Below are 13,114 nucleotides of genomic sequence, written 5' to 3'. Positions count from 1 at the left end.
TTTCAAACAAGCTCTAAAAAGTCTTACCATGAAGGAAATAGGGCCTATATATAAACTAAGAATTGGAATAAACAGCAGCACAATCCTTAGGTTAAAACAGAAGAAAACGGAACACTCCATTGTAGTGAAACAAATGATGTTTATTCTACCCTTTGCAACATTTGAACTGTATCCCAGCCTTTGTCAATTTGTGAGGTGTTACCTTAAAGTATAAATAGGAACAACATAGTGACATCATCAAATGAGCAGTTAACATATAAATACAAAAACGCACAATTGCCATCTGTACACAGTTATTTCATATGTACTACAAAGACGTGCTTCAATTATCCATGGAAAATTTACAGATCGAATAGTGAGATATTAAAGTGTAAGCACATCTTTATGTATTCATTAGGCTATATAATCACCGGTGTGGGAACCTTTGTGGAGACCTCTTCCTGGCCAAGTAACATGAAGAGAGGCTAAATGCGTCTCCATGGCGCGAATGCGCATGTCAGTGACTATCGTCACAAGCAGAGGTTCTACTGCACATGTAGAGCATGCGCACTAGCTAACAGACATCCAAAGGGGCCATCTTGGAAAAGGTATGCCCTCTCTATTCATAGACATCTAAGTAGGTGATAAATTAACAATCGCTAAAAAGGAAATGTTGCCATTTATTTTATGTATTGCTAGAAAGAATGCTGTCATGGATAATTCAATGTATAAGGAAACTAATAAGGAGGTGAAAAAACAGCGTCACTTAGGGAAGATATCCAGGGTATGAGATACCAAAAGTAACTTAATAGTCACAAATAATGGTCTAAGCCTAAATAAAGAAAAGAGAAAAAATGGATCAGAATCCACAAATTAAGGGGGTAACCAAATAAAGGACTTACCATAGTATACTGAGATTGATATAGGTATAGAGACAAACCTCATCGTACAGTTATAATGGAATTCCACCTGACTGCATAGAGTGGTCTCTCCCCCACTAGTGGAACTAACCACAAATAAAAATTTCTTAAAGAATTTCTTAAAGAAAACAAACTTTTATTCAAAAAACAAAGAATGTATACAAAACGGTCAGGAGGGGTCCATCACATGGTTTCCTAATATTTCAATTTGTATTATTATTATTGACTTGGTGACACAGTGGCACAAGTGATCTAAAAAGAAAAAGAAACATATATTAATATTAGAGATGAGCGAGCACTAAAATGCTCGAGTGCTCGTTATTCGAGACGAACTTTTCCAGATGCTCGAGTGCTCGTCTCGAATAACGAGCCCCATTGAAGTCAATGGGAGACTCGAGCATTTTTCAAAGGGACCATGGTTCGGGAATAAAATGTGTTAATTAATTGAAAGAGAATGTCTTCTGATAAGTTAGCAGATGTATGCAAACATCTGCAATCTATTCTTCACTGTTCCGCGCGTATATTATCTCCCGACAAGTTAGCAGATGTGAAGAACAGTGAAGAATAGGATCATTTAAGTGAAAAACACAGTGAAGAATAGATTGCAGATGTTCGGCACATCTGCTTACTTGTCGGGAGATACGCTGTCTCCGTGCCCCGCTGTCTCCGTGCCCCGCTGTCTCCGTGCCCCGCTGTCTCTGTGCCCCGCTGTCTCCGTGCCCCGCTGTCTCTGTGCCCCGCTGTCTCCGTGCCCCGATGTCTCCGTGCCCCGCTGTCTCCGTGCCCCGCTGTCTCCGTGCCCCGATGTCTCCGTGCCCCGCTGTCTCCGTGCCCCGCTGTCTCCGTGCCCCGCTGTCTCCGTGCCCCGATGTCTCCGTGCCCTGCTGTCTCCGTGCCCCGCTGTCTCTGTGCCCTGATGTCTCCATGCCCCGCTGTCTCCGTGCCCTGATGTCTCCGTGCCGCTCCGTGCCGCTCCCCGATGTCTCCGTGCAACGATGTCTCCGTGCGGCTCCCCGCCGCTCCCCGATGTCTCCGTGCCCCGATGTCTCCGTGCCCCGATGTCTCCGTGCCGCTGCCTGATGTCTCCATGCTGCCGCTGCCCCATGTCTCCGTGCTGCCGCTGCCCCATGTCTTCATGCTGCCGCTGCCCCATGTCTCCGTGCTGCTCCCCGGTGTCTCTGTGCTGCTCCCCGGTGTCTCTGTGCTGTTCCTCGTTGTCTCTGTCCTGCTCACCGTGTTCTGCAATGTATTCTTCACACATATATATTGTTCTTCACATGCTATTTTGTTCGCACCGTTCCGCGCGTATCTCCCGACAAGTAAGCAGATGTGCCGAACATCTGTAATCTATTCTTCACTGTGTTTTTCACTGTGTTTTTCACTTAAATGATCCTGTGTTCACTGTGTTCACTGTTTTTATTCTATTCTTCATTGTTCTTCACTGTGTTTTTTTAATTAAATGCTCGATCTCGAGCAGGGGAAATACTCGTCCGAGCAACGAGCAGTTTCGAGTACCTTAATACTCGAACGAGCATCAAGCTCGGACGAGTATACTCGCTCATCTCTAATTAATATCTTATGGTATCATTATAACATCAACACCTTACAAGTAGTAGAAAATGCAAGCTATGAGCAGAACAAAAAGGCAAGTCAGTCCATACAAAACGCCACTAGTTTTGAAATCTACATTCAACCCATTGGGTTTCAGGATATTCAACCTATATATCCATTCCAATTCTCTCTTTTTGAGCATTTTTATGCGATCACCACTTTTTTTGCGATTCTTAAGGGTGGAATTCTATCAATCAAACGAAATCTCAGTTGACCTTCCCTATGTTTACATTCCTTAAAATGTTTAGGAACTGGAAGGTCTTTTCTACCAGCTCCAATGGTGTACCAGTGTTGGTTTATGCAGGTTTTAAAGTTTAGTGTTGTTTCCCCTATCTACCAAAGATTACAAGGGCATTGTAGTAAGTAAATGACATGGTCTGAATGCACTTCAAGCACGGGAAGCAACCTTTCTTTTGGGGGGCAAGAAATGTCTGTCTTGATTTTTTACACTTCCCTACATCTGCCCTAACATTTTATCTTTAAGGCTAGATGTGCATCGGTATGAGTATAGCGGTGGAGAATTAAACTCCGAAATATTCAGAAAAGCGTCCTTTAAAATGTGCCAATTTCATGAAATGATTTTACTCACCACTTAACTCTGTGTATATAGAGACAAACGGATATGTTTTACATCAATTTTCTGAGTTTTTAGAGTGTAAAAGTGTAGTCCTCTCAAGACCCACTGCTCTAGTTTTATGCTCTTAAGAGTCTCTGGGTAACCCCATGTTCTAAATTTCCCCATAAGAGCATCAAAATTTGCTGTTAGTAAGGCTTCTTCCAATACAATACGCCTCACCCTAACAAATTGACTGTATGGCAGGGACCTTACTATTTTTCTAGGATGGTTACTCTTAAAATGCACCAGATTATTTTTATCCGTTGGTTTTAAAAAAAGATCTGTCTGAATACAGCCATCTACCAGCCTAACATTTATATCCAAAAATTGTACCAACTCTTTAGACCAAACCAGTGTAAACTGTACATTGTGAACAATATAATTCAGAACCATCTGAAATAGCAATAGTTCATCAACTGTACTTTTCCAAATGAGGAAGCTGTCGTCTATGTTTCGCCACCACTGTAGGACATTCCCAAAGTGGTGGTACACATAGACCGACATCTCCTCAAAGTCACTCATAAAAATATTGCTCTCCCTCTTAACTGAACATAATATGTCCTGAAAAAGAAAATAATTACAGGTCAACACCAATCCAAGTAGTTCCAAGATCAAAGCAATAATAGCTTCCAAATGATTAGTTTTATCAAGTTTTTTCTTGACTGCCGCCAGACCTTTCTTATGACTGATAGATGTATAGAGGCTGGTGATATCAAAAGAAGCCAAAACAATATCCTCACAAGAGAATGTACCAATGTCTATAAGTTTAATCAGAAAGTCTGATGTGTCACGAATGTATGATGGAGTACTGACAGCATAGGGTCTGAGGAACTTATCAATAAAAATGGCAATTGAATTCAAAATGGAGCCCATACCTGCCACTATGGGTCTCCCACGTGGGTTGGACAAACATTTATGAATTTTTGGTAATAAATAAAGAACTGGTGTAACCGGATATAGAGAATCATCAATGAGAACCGTGTCATTAGCTTTATCCAAATTTGGGATCACTTCCAATTTTTCTATATACCAGCGTGTCCTGCAACTGTCTCTCCACCTGCCTCAGATAGGTCTGTGTATCCATGACGACGACTGCACCCCCCTTATCAGTGGGTTTGATTGTGAGGCCGTCGTCATGTATAAGTTTCTGTAGTGCCTGCCATTCTTGGCTGGTAATGTTAGCATGTTTAAGTATGTGTTTCTCATTCGTCTGCTTTAATTTCCTCACTCCTGTCTTTACACCTTTTATGGATGCATCAATAGCAGTATTAGTAACCATTGGTGAGAAGTTGCTCTTTAAATACAAATCAAAATCGTTTAACTTTAACATAGTAGAAGTTGTAACATTACTTACACATGGTAAGTTCGGTCTCTCAGAGAACCAAATCTTTAGTTTAATGTTTCTGAAAAAATTCTCAATATCAATTTCGTCCCAAACCAATCAGTCGGTATAGTAGGACAAAAGGATAATCCTCTATTTAAGAGGGGTGTCAAAATTTTAGAAGACATGTTTACTACTAATGTCTCTCCTTTCTCCTGTTGTTACTTTGTTTGGAAGGTGTTGGTGTTATAATGATACCATAAGATATTAACATATGTTTCTTTTTCTTTTTAGATCACTTACGCCACTGTGTCACCAAGTCACTATAAATACACTTTGGAAACTGTGTGATGGACCCCTCCTGACCCTTTTGTATACATTCTTTGTTTTTTGAATAAAAGTTTGATTTCTGTAAGACATTTTCGATATGTATTTTTCTTATCTATTTTTTAACCCCTTCCTGACATTTGACGTAATAGTACTGCATCGCGGGAGGTGCGTTCCCGCAAAATGCAGTACTATTACGTCAAAATTTTGGCCCCGGCTCCTGAAGCTGCGGGTGTCGGCTATATATTATAGCCGACATCTGCCTTTCACACCCGGGATCGGAGATTTCTCAGATCGCGGGTGTTAACACCTAACATGCCGCGGTCATACTGGGGTCATACGGGGGACCGCTGCTCCGATCGCAGCCCTGGGCTTGCACACGATCCTCCTCCGGGAGCCAGGTCCTGCCTTCTGACAGGACCTGGCTGTAACACATGTAAATCTGTATTACACTGTGTAAGGCGAAGAAGAGCTTGAACAAGAGATCAGCGGATCGCTTGTTCAAGCTAACTTGTAAAAGTAAATAAAAAAAGTTAAAAACATTACATAAAAACATTTTTTAATAAAAATAATTAATTAAATAAAGGTAAAGTTCCCCAAACACAAATATTCCCTATACACATGCAATAAAGTGAAAAAAACCCCACATATTTGATAAAGCCGCGTCCGTAACAATCCATACAACAACTCAGAAACATTATTGGACCCGCTCGGTAAACGCCGTAAAAACAAAACCCGAAAAACACACCAAAAATGTACATTTTTCATAAAATCTCTACACAAAAATGTTCTAAAATGTTATCAAAAAAAGTTATATGTACCAAAATGGTACCATTGAAAAGAACAACTCAACAAGTAAAAAATAAGCCCTAAACTAGCTCTGTCAACCAAAAAATATTAAAATTACGTCTCTGAAAAGATGGCAATGCAAAAACAAATGAGATTTCCTCTGTATTCGTTTTTATCCAGTAAAATTGTAAAAAATAAATGAAAAACTATATAAATGAGGTATCACCGTAATCGTAGTGATCTGTAGAATAAAGATAATATAGATTTTTTAGTGTACGGTGTACGACCCCCAGAAAATACGAAAAGAAAGTAAACCAAAATTGACAATTTTCTTTTCACCCATACATTCAAGAGTTAATAAAATCTCATCAATAAGCTGATGACAGACTAAAATGAAGTATTTGTAAAGTGCATCTCATGTTGCAAAAAAGAAGCCCTTATATGTCCAAATTGCCAAAAAAAAATAAAGATTGTATAGCCAATAAAAAGTGACAATGCATAATCTGCTCTGAATGGCGCAGCTTCCCTTCGATGCCCTGGCGTGTGCCCATACAGCAGGTTACCACCACATATGGGGTATTGCTATATGCGGAAGGGATTGGGAATCAAATTTTGTGGAGCGTTGTGGTATTTTATCCACTGAAAATTTGTACATTTTTTGAAAAGCACATTCATTTAGCCAAAAAAATTTTACTTTCAAAATTGCATCCGATTTGTTTTAACCCCTGTAAAAAGGGTTAACAAACTTCATAAAAGTTGTTTTACGTAAGTTGAGGGGTGTAGTTTCTATAATGGGGGAATTTATGGGGTTTTACTTTTATTTAGGCCTTTCAAAGTGATTTATAACCTGAGCAGGTCCCTCAATAGAAGGATTTTGCGTTTTTTATGAAAATGTGAAAAATCGCATCTAACGATCAAAGCCCCATAACATCCTACAAAAATAAGAGAATGCATAAAAAACCATGTCCACATAAAGTAGACATTCTGTGAATGTTAGTTATTAAGTAGTTTTGCGGTTATGACTATGTATGGAAAAAGTAGAACACTTTGAATTTCGAAAATCAAGAATTTTTCCAAATTTTCACCAAATATCTGATTTTCTCATAAATAAATGCAAAAAATACCACCAAAATTTTTCAACTAACATGAAGTACAAAGTGTCACGAGAAAACAATTTTAAAATCACTTGGATATGTTAAAGCGTTCCGAAGTTATAACCACGTATAGTGACACAGGGCAGATTTGAAAAAAAATGGGCCGTGTCAGGAAGGTGAAAAGTGGCTTAAGCGTTCGAGAGAGTTGAGGCAGTATACAGCATTGGCTTTTATAACTAGTTGTCTTTGCTAAACTGTATTTACTAGTTACTAGGGCTTATTTGCGGTTAGTTCCACTAGTGGGGGAGTGACCACTCTATGCAGTTTGGTGGAATTCCATTATGATGTATGATAGGGTTTGTCTCTATACCTATATTGATTTCTCTTTTCTTTATTTAGGCTTGGCCCATTATTTGTGACTATTAAGTTACTTTTGGTATCTCATACCCTGGATATCTTCCCTAAGTGACGCTGTTTTTTTCACCTCCTCATTAGCTTCCTTCTACATTGAATTATCCATGACAGGAGTCTTTCTAGCGAAACAAAGAAATCACTACATTTCCTTTTTGCCGATCGTTACTTTGGCACCTTCTTAGATGTCTACAAATAGAGAGGGCACACCTTTTCCAAGATGGCCCCTTTGGATGCCCCTTTGAAGGTTCTACATACGCAGTAGAACCTCTGATCATTCACCGGCATGCGCATTCACGCCATGGAGACGCGATTAGCATCTCTTCATGTTCCTCGGCCAGGAGGAGGTCTTCACACAGGTTCCCAGTGGTGATTATATAGCCTAATCAACACATAAAGATGTTTTTACACTGTACTAAGTCACTATATGATCTGTAAATTTTCCATGGACACTGATAATTGAAGCACGTCTTTGTAGTACATATGAAATAACTGTGTACAAATGGCGATTGTGCTTTTTTGTATTTATATGTTAACTGCTCATCTGATGTCACTATGTTGTACCTATTTATACTTGAAGGTAACACATCAAAAATTGCTGGACAAAGGCTGGGATATAGCTGAAACGTTGCAGAGGGTGGAATAAACATCATTTGTTTTACTACAATGGAGTGCTGCCGTTTTTACTTTTGACAATTCTTGTCCATCAGGTAAAGAACATCATGGCAACTTGTCCCAGTCGTGATTTATCTCTGCAGAATTTGCCACCCTGGTGACTGTGGCCTCTGGAGAACCTCTCCACACACCGCCCCTAAAAAAAAATGTATTAATATAATGTCCCTTAGATAATAGCTAGGGCCCCTGCATATAGACATAATACCCTGCGACCCATCAATATACTATAACAGTGATGGCAAACCTTTTAGAGACCGAGTGCCCAAACTCCAACAAAGACCCACTTATTTATCGCAAAGTGCCAACACAGAAATTTAATTTGCGATTTATACTCCCTTCTCTGTCACAGTTTTCATTGATAACAGCCCGAGGACACCAATAAAGCAGAAAATAGTCCCAGGTAGCGCTGTCACTTTAAAATAGCTCTGTGCACAGCAAGTCCTGGGCTGTCTGGGACTGTAGGAAGATACCTGGAGTCATTTCTGGTGATGGCCTGAGTGCCCACAGAAAGGGCTCTGAGTGCCACCTCTGGCACCCGTGCCATAGGTTAGCCATCACTGTACTATAATATATAGTGCCATATAATTTCCCTCTCATTAATCTGGTAGCCCCAGCACACTTCCCTAGTATATCGGTAGCCCATGCCCTCAGTATATAGCCAGCATATGTCCCAAGTATATAGCCAGCCCCATAGTATATAGCAAGCCAGTCCCCTGCCCCCAGTATATAGCCAGCCAGCCTTCAGTAGTATATAGCCAGCCCCATAGTATATAACCAGCTAGGACCCTACCCCCCCATATATAGCCAGCCAGCCCCCAATAGAAAATAGCTATCCAGTCCCCAGTAGTATATAGCTAGTTAGCCAGCTGCCAATAGTATATAGCCAGCAAGTCCCCAGTAGTATATAGCTTGTCAGCCAGCCCTCAGTACTATATAGCTATTCAGGCAGCCTCCATTAGTATATAGCTAGTCAGTGTATAGCCAGCCCCATAGTATATGGCCTGCCACCTCCCTGTAGTATTTAGCCAGCCATCCTACTCTGTAGTATATAGCCAGCAAGCCCCCCTGTAGTATATAGCCAGCTTGCCCCTCCTGTGGTATATTGACAGCCCCCTCTGTAGTATATAGCCAGCCAACCAGCTGTAGTATACAGCCAATCTGCCCCCTATAGTATATAGCCAGCCAGTCTCCCTGTAGTATATAGCCAGCCTGTCCCCCTATATTATATAGCCAACCTGCTCCCTTGTAGTATAGAGGCAGCCCCCCACTGTAGTATATAGCCAGCCTGCCCCCGTGTAGTATATAGCCAGCCTGCCCCCCCTCTAGTATATAGCCAGCCTACCCCCTGTAGTGTGTATATATATATATAGGCTCTATTTACACTTATCATAGCAGCAAAATGAAGGCTGTATACAACAACATGCGGCAGATATTTTTATGACTTGCACTCTTCATCTGTCAATGTATAAGATCAATGGCCAGTAAAATAAGACATTACTGAGTCAATTTAACAAGAAAATATAAAGAGTTAATAGCTGTGGACAAAATGTTTGAGGCAGGGAGATTGACTAGAGCAAACCACAAGGACATATTAACCAGTTTGTAGTAGTAGGTATGTGGCATGGTCATGCCCTTGGAAAGCCAATTGCATTTTAATGTACCATCAATTTCATCCTGAGGGACAATTGTGAGTGCCTTTTATTGGTGTAAATGGAGATGGTCAAGTGTTCTTTTCCCTGCTGCTCTTGCCTCTTGTGGCCTCCATCAGCGGTTTTACTTACTGTATATCATTTACTTGCTACAGAAACCATAGTCACAATTTTTCAAATTACTGTAAGTCTATAGTAGCTCTTTCAAGCCCTTTGAGCACGCTGTGTTACAACATCTGTAATAATAGTGATTTTTATATGTGTATGACATAGCATTCAGGTGTTTACGTGCTGTATAATCAGGACAGTTTCTAGGCTGTTTGCTCAAAAGAGAAGATTTAAGAAAAGACCCCCCCCCCGAACACATATTTCAGCTGCTGCAGAACCTTATAATATACACCTCACTAGCTGCAGTACCTTATAATACAGATCTCAGCTACTGCAAAATGTCACAATACAAACTTCAGGTACTGCAGAACCTCATAATTACACACCTCTGCTGCTGCAGAACATCATAATAGACACCTTAGTTGCTACAGAAACTCATAATCACCCCTCTGCTGCTGCGACCACTGTTTTCACACATAGTGCAACACATCTCCTTGTTATGGACTGAATTCACACGCAGCTTTTGAAAAGGAATTTAAGGGCTGTAGGGGAGGAGCTTGGCCCAAGAATACATAGGTTTACAATGAAACACTTGCAATCAATACAAAACATGTGGTCCTCGTTTCTGATCACAAGCGTTTCATTGTAAATGCATGTGTGATGGGGTCAAGCTCCTCCCCCACAGCTTTTAAACTGCTTTTCAAAAACGAATTTCAAACTCTGTCTGTGCCTTAGATCTGTGAGTTCTACTCATGAAATCCACTGATTTAAAGGGCATCTACCACCAGGATGAAGAACAGGTATGCAAATAAGCCTGAGGGGTTCTGTTAATGGAGCCCCTCAGGCCTATTTGCATACAGTCTTTTATCCAGGTGGTTAATGCCCTTTAACCCCTTAGCGCTCCGCGCCGTAGCTGTACTGCGCAGCTTCCGACGATTAGCGCTCAGCGCAGTACAGCTACGGCGCGAGCGCATAGGATTTTAGAATTGTCACCACGTCTCGCGACGTGGTGACATCGGGACGAGAATTGGGTGACAGAGGCAGGAGGAGTTCCTGTCTCCGTCACCCGACCAATCAAATCGGTCCCGCCCGCCGATCGCCGTGATTGGCCAGTCAAACCTGACTGGCCAATTACAGCGATTTTGGGCTAAAAAACGTGGTTTTAGCCCCTTCCTCTTCCTCCAGCGGCACCATTTTGGTTTGGTATCGCTGGAGAGAGGAGAGAGCGTTACTGTGTGCACCAAAATACACTTTTACACTATAAATAGTGTTCTGATCCTTATCTGATCCCTATTGTTCCCTACAAATTCCCATCCCTATCTGTTTTTTCCTGTGTCCTGTGTGTTCCCTGTGTGATCGCCTTGTGTGATCCCACGTGTCTTCCGTTTTTCCCTGTCTGTCCCTTCTGAACCCAAACGCACTTTTCAGTGCGCTGTGTTAGCGTTGTTCTGCACTGGACGCACTTTTCAGTGCGCCGTGTGAATAGCGCTGCACAGAATCTTTAGCAGTCTTAGCGGTAGTTAGTTTGTCTTAGGGCAAGCTAGGTGCATTTGTAGCGCCTTTTTGCGCGGTGCACATAGGTTTTTTTTCGGTGCCTGGTAATATTTTTTTCCAGAGCGCCCGTACGTAGCTACTTTTTGTGTGTGCCATCTGTGCGGCTGGTCCGTGTGGTTTGGTGTGCATTATCTTTTTTTTTGTGTGCTATCTGTGCGGCTTGTCCGTGTAGTTTAGTGCGCATTATTTTTTTTGTGTGCTATCTGTGCGGCTTCTCCGTGTAGTTTAGTGCGCATTATTTTTTTTTGTGTGCTATCTGCGCGGCTTGTCCGTGTAGTTTAGTGCGCATTATTTTTTGTGTGCCATCTGTGCGGCTGGTCCGTGTGGTTTGGTGTGCATTATCTTTTTTTTTTTTGTGTGCTATCTGTGCGGCTTGTCCGTGTAGTTTAGTGCGCATTATTTTTTGTGTGCTATCTGTGCGGCTTGTCCGTGTAGTTTAGTGCGCATTATTTTTGGTGTGTGCCATCTGTGCGGCTTGTCCGTGTAGTTTGGTGCGCATTATCTTTTTTTTTTTTGTGTGCTATCTGTGCGGCTTGTCCGTGTAGTTTAGTGCACATTATTTTTTGTGTGTGCCATCTGTGCGGCTTGTCCGTGTAGTTTGGTGTGCATTATCTTTTTTTTTTTTTTGTGTGCTATCTGTGCGGCTTGTCCGTGTAGTTTAGTGCACATTATTTTTTGTGTGTGCCATCTGTGCGGCTTGTCCGTGTAGTTTGGTGTGCATTATATTTTTTTTTTTGTGTGCCTGCTAGACGGTTTATCCGTGTAGTTTGGTGCACATTATCTAATTTTTCTAGTTCTCTATTTTTTTTGTGTGCAATGTCTCAGAAGACGTACACCGTGTTGGAGGCATATAACATGCTTGCCTCTGACACCGAGTCAGCTAGTGGGGATGATGGTCCCTTTTACCTATCATCATCCTCCTGCTCATCTTCCAGTGACCTGGAAGGACCCCCAAGAAGGCGCCGTAGGGTTCCAGGGACTTCTGCAGGAGAAGTGCCTGGGACTTCTGCAGGAGAAGTGCCTGGGACTTCTGCAGGAGAAGTGCCTGGGACTTCTGCAGGAGAAGTGCCTGGGACTTCTGCAGGAGAAGTTTCTGGGACTTCTGCAGGAGAAGCGTCTGGGGCTTCCACTGACCCCACATGGGTAGCCCCAGATAATTATACCCCTCAGGTCCCTGACTTTTTGGGCCATCCTGGAATTAACTTTGACACGACAGGGCTCAGAGCTGTGGACTTTTTTAAGTTTTTTTTTGATGAGGAGCTGTTGAATTTAATTGTAGTCCAGACCAATCTCTATGCTGCACAACATATTGCCCAAAACCCCACGTCCTTTTATGCACAACCCTACAGGTGGACCCCTGTCACTGCAGCAGAGATGCACAAGTATTGGGGCATAATACTCCTTATGGGGATAGTAAAGAAGCCTTCAATCAGGGACTACTGGAGCACAGACATTCTGTACCACACCCCCATGTTCCGCATGGCAATGAGCAGGATGCGCTTTGAAGCCATCCATAAGTTTTTGCACTACACTGACAACACACAGTGCCCACCCAGAGGTGACCCCAGTTATGATCGGTTATTTAAGGTCAGGCCCATATTAGATCATTTTAGTGCCAAGTTTGCCCAGGCATATACCCCCGCAAAACATGTAAGCATAGACGAGTCCCTAGTACAATTCAAAGGGAGACTTCACTTCCGCCAGTACCTGCCCAATAAGAGGGCAAGGTATGGTGTGAAGATGTATAAGCTGTGCGAAAGTTCATCAGGGTACACATACAAGTTCAGGATATATGAAGGGAAGGACTCCACTATAGTGCCCCCAGAATGCCCCCCCTTCCTGGGTGTTACAGGGAAGATAGTGTGGGATTTAGTGCACCCACTGCTGGACCAGGGCTACCACCTCTACCTGGACAATTTCTACACCAGCACCACCCTGTTCAAGTACCTCACTTCCAGAAATACTGCGACATGCGGCACTGTACGCAGAAATCAGAGAGGTCTCCCTAAGTCGCTGCTTGGGCAAAAACTTAAAAGGCACGAAAGCAGGGCACTATGCAG

Source organism: Engystomops pustulosus, chromosome 1, assembly GCF_040894005.1.
Source record: "Engystomops pustulosus chromosome 1, aEngPut4.maternal, whole genome shotgun sequence".
NCBI classification, from domain to species: Eukaryota; Metazoa; Chordata; class Amphibia; order Anura; family Leptodactylidae; genus Engystomops; species Engystomops pustulosus.
Note: the sequence above shows the minus strand (reverse complement) of the source record.